This window comes from Osmia lignaria, unplaced genomic scaffold (genome assembly GCF_051020975.1).
Source record: "Osmia lignaria lignaria isolate PbOS001 unplaced genomic scaffold, iyOsmLign1 scaffold0040, whole genome shotgun sequence".
NCBI lineage: Eukaryota > Metazoa > Arthropoda > Insecta > Hymenoptera > Megachilidae > Osmia > Osmia lignaria.
The window spans coordinates 180,001-185,000 of NW_027478181.1; positions in this window are offsets into that span (position 1 = coordinate 180,001).

Sequence of the window (5,000 nt, forward strand, 5' to 3'; positions counted from 1 at the left end):
TGAAACTGTTTTTTTTTTGGGGAGACGTGTACGCTCCTTTTCATAAAGGAGACTATCTTATTGCGAAAGTCAAAATCGCACGCTCTCACGGCGATTTGCCCCCGTATACGCCTGGGCGTAAGCCCGTGCGTCGCCGACCTAGCGGCCTGCCGATCGGTATTTAGAGGGAGGCACTTTGAAAGCAACACGCCGCTGGAACTTTGAAAAATTTCGGGGCAAAGCAATACGCGGCTGGGACTTTGAAATATTTCGGAGCGCACCTAAAGTTCGTTATTTTGGCTAAACGGAGCGAAAATCTGCATTTATACCATCACGGACGTTAGTTCAATAGCGTTTAACGATCGATCCACGGTACAGAATGCAAAAATATGATTGTTAAAATTTTCGACTAATCGGTTCTAAGAGGCGAAGCAATACGCCGCTGGGACTTTGAAATATTTCGGAGCGCACCTAAAGTTCGTTATTTTGGCTAAACGGAGCGAAAATCTGCATTTATACCCTCACGGACGTTAGTTCAATAGCGTTTAACGATCGATCCACGGTACAGAATGCAAAAATATGATTGTTAAAATTTTCGACTAATCGGTTCTAAGAGGCGAAGCAATACGCCGCTGGGACTTTGAAATATTTCGGAGCGCACCTAAAGTTCGTTATTTTGGCTAAACGGAGCGAAAATCTGCATTTATACCATCACGGACGTTAGTTTAATAGCGTTTAACGATGGACCCACGGTACAGAATGCAAAAATATGATTGTTAAAATTTTCGACTAATCGGTTCTAAGAGGCGAAGCAATACGCCGCTGGGACTTTGAAATATTTCGGAGCGCACCTAAAGTTCGTTATTTTGGCTAAACGGAGCGAAAATCTGCATTTATACCATCACGGACGTTAGTTTAATAGCGTTTAACGATGGATCCACGGTACAGAATGCAAAAATATGATTGTTAAAATTTTCGACTAATCGGTTCTAAGAGGCGAAGCAATACGCCGCTGGGACTTTGAAATATTTCGGAGCGCACCTAAAGTTCGTTATTTTGGCTAAACGGAGCGAAAATCTGCATTTATACCATCACGGACGTTAGTTCAATAGCGTTTAACGATCGATCCACGGTACAGAATGCAAAAATATGATTGTTAAAATTTTCGACTAATCGGTTCTAAGAGGCGAAGCAATACGCCGCTGGGACTTTGAAATATTTCGGAGCGCACCTAAAGTTCGTTATTTTGGCTAAACGGAGCGAAAATCTGCATTTATACCATCACGGACGTTAGTTCAATAGCGTTTAACGATCGATCCACGGTACAGAATGCAAAAATATGATTGTTAAAATTTTCGACTAATCGGTTCTAAGAGGCGAAGCAATACGCCGCTGGGACTTTGAAATATTTCGGAGCGCACCTAAAGTTCGTTATTTTGGCTAAACGGAGCGAAAATCTGCATTTATACCATCACGGACGTTAGTTCAATAGCGTTTAACGATCGATCCACGGTACAGAATGCAAAAATATGATTGTTAAAATTTTCGACTAATCGGTTCTAAGAGGCGAAGCAATACGCCGCTGGGACTTTGAAATATTTCGGAGCGCACCTAAAGTTCGTTATTTTGGCTAAACGGAGCGAAAATCTGCATTTATACCATCACGGACGTTAGTTTAATAGCGTTTAACGATGGATCCACGGTACAGAATGCAAAAATATGATTGTTAAAATTTTCGACTAATCGGTTCTAAGAGGCGAAGCAATACGCCGCTGGGACTTTGAAATATTTCGGAGCGCACCTAAAGTTCGTTATTTTGGCTAAACGGAGCGAAAATCTGCATTTATACCATCACGGACGTTAGTTTAATAGCGTTTAACGATGGATCCACGGTACAGAATGCAAAAATATGATTGTTAAAATTTTCGACTAATCGGTTCTAAGAGGCGAAGCAATACGCCGCTGGGACTTTGAAATATTTCGGAGCGCACCTAAAGTTCGTTATTTTGGCTAAACGGAGCGAAAATCTGCATTTATACCATCACGGACGTTAGTTCAATAGCGTTTAACGATCGATCCACGGTACAGAATGCAAAAATATGATTGTTAAAATTTTCGACTAATCGGTTCTAAGAGGCGAAGCAATACGCCGCTGGGACTTTGAAATATTTCGGAGCGCACCTAAAGTTCGTTATTTTGGCTAAACGGAGCGAAAATCTGCATTTATACCATCACGGACGTTAGTTCAATAGCGTTTAACGATCGATCCACGGTACAGAATGCAAAAATATGATTGTTAAAATTTTCGACTAATCGGTTCTAAGAGGCGAAGCAATACGCCGCTGGGACTTTGAAATATTTCGGAGCGCACCTAAAGTTCGTTATTTTGGCTAAACGGAGCGAAAATCTGCATTTATACCATCACGGACGTTAGTTCAATAGCGTTTAACGATCGATCCACGGTACAGAATGCAAAAATATGATTGTTAAAATTTTCGACTAATCGGTTCTAAGAGGCGAAGCAATACGCCGCTGGGACTTTGAAATATTTCGGAGCGCACCTAAAGTTCGTTATTTTGGCTAAACGGAGCGAAAATCTGCATTTATACCATCACGGACGTTAGTTCAATAGCGTTTAACGATCGATCCACGGTACAGAATGCAAAAATATGATTGTTAAAATTTTCGACTAATCGGTTCTAAGAGGCGAAGCAATACGCCGCTGGGACTTTGAAATATTTCGGAGCGCACCTAAAGTTCGTTATTTTGGCTAAACGGAGCGAAAATCTGCATTTATACCATCACGGACGTTAGTTTAATAGCGTTTAACGATGGATCCACGGTACAGAATGCAAAAATATGATTGTTAAAATTTTCGACTAATCGGTTCTAAGAGGCGAAGCAATACGCCGCTGGGACTTTGAAATATTTCGGAGCGCACCTAAAGTTCGTTATTTTGGCTAAACGGAGCGAAAATCTGCATTTATACCATCACGGACGTTAGTTTAATAGCGTTTAACGATGGATCCACGGTACAGAATGCAAAAATATGATTGTTAAAATTTTCGACTAATCGGTTCTAAGAGGCGAAGCAATACGCCGCTGGGACTTTGAAATATTTCGGAGCGCACCTAAAGTTCGTTATTTTGGCTAAACGGAGCGAAAATCTGCATTTATACCATCACGGACGTTAGTTCAATAGCGTTTAACGATCGATCCACGGTACAGAATGCAAAAATATGATTGTTAAAATTTTCGACTAATCGGTTCTAAGAGGCGAAGCAATACGCCGCTGGGACTTTGAAATATTTCGGAGCGCACCTAAAGTTCGTTATTTTGGCTAAACGGAGCGAAAATCTGCATTTATACCATCACGGACGTTAGTTCAATAGCGTTTAACGATCGATCCACGGTACAGAATGCAAAAATATGATTGTTAAAATTTTCGACTAATCGGTTCTAAGAGGCGAAGCAATACGCCGCTGGGACTTTGAAATATTTCGGAGCGCACCTAAAGTTCGTTATTTTGGCTAAACGGAGCGAAAATCTGCATTTATACCATCACGGACGTTAGTTTAATAGCGTTTAATGATGGATCCACGGTACAGAATGCAAAAATATGATTGTTAAAATTTTCGACTTATCGGTTCTGGATCACTGAAAAATCAAAAAAAATTATTAATTTTGATTAATTAAATTACATATGTAGTTTTATATTGTTATAGTCTCGTATTTGTTAATGTTTTGTCGTAAGAAAATGCAAAAATATCGTTTTAATGTTTTCGTCTCATCGGTTCTGGATCGCTGAAAAATCAAAAAAAAATATTAATTTTGATTAATTAAATTACAAATGGAGTTTTATATTGCTATAGTCGCTTATTTGTTAATGTTTTACCGTAAGAAAATGCAAAAATATCGTTTTAATATTTTCGTCTCATCGGTTCTGGGCGGTTTTAAAATTTTTTAAAATATTAATTAAACCCATGATTTACATGAGAATGTCAATTTATTATGTCCTGCATGTTAATTTATTAATTTTCATGTATAGAACGTTATAAAATGAAAGGATATGTTCGACGATATTTTCAGTCTAAGTTTTACCGTGCCGGCGGGATGGTACGCTCTCACGGCGGTTTGCACAGGCATACGCCTGGGCGTAAGCCCATGCGTCGCCGACCTAGCGGCCGGCCGTTCGGTATTTATAGGAAGGCACTTTCGGTTCGCTCGGACCGGTCGGGAGTAGCGTCGAGCGTGTGGCTCTTTTATGACTTCGGTTGAAAAGCAGTCTACCGCTCCTCGAGAATATACTTTCTCGACTATTCTCGTTCCGGTTTTCCGTTGCGGATTATTATTAATCTCCACACAGCATTACCACGGGTCGGTGTCTAAGACCGAATGGCCCATATGTGGTGAGCCTTGTAATATAAGGCTGGTGACCTGTATGCACTTATAAATGTTGCATACTTGTACAAACTGAGCATCAACTGTCTGTAACCAAAATTTGTTAAAACTGAAAAAGTTATAAGATTGTATAAAATTTTTGAACCAAGAAAGTAGTGTTAGACGAAAATTCGTTCTATCACTTTTAGAAGGGAGACTGTTTGGAAATATTTAAAGTATAAAATACACAAAAGTCCACTGAATTATGAACAAAATTACGTCCCTGAATTTAAGAAAAGTCAAGAGGTGTTAGAAATAAAATCCTCTCTGATACGTTCAGAGAGGAAAATAAGTATGGAGAGAGGAGTAAAAATGAAAGAAGTTTTAAGGCTGGGGAAACTTCTAAAGGAGAGAGATTCCAACATATCTAATATGTACATTTAAAGCAAGTCCAAGGAACTCTCTCCGTTAATGTTTGAAAAGGTGTGTGCAGATGGAGGAGAAATGTATAAAGTACAGAGACGAGGTTGGTGGGCCCGCTCTAATGATAAAGATTATAAAATTTGGTGGCAAAATGACCAGCATGATCACTGTACGCGCTTTCTCGATTTGTATAGCATGCCACTGTCCGCGCTATCTTT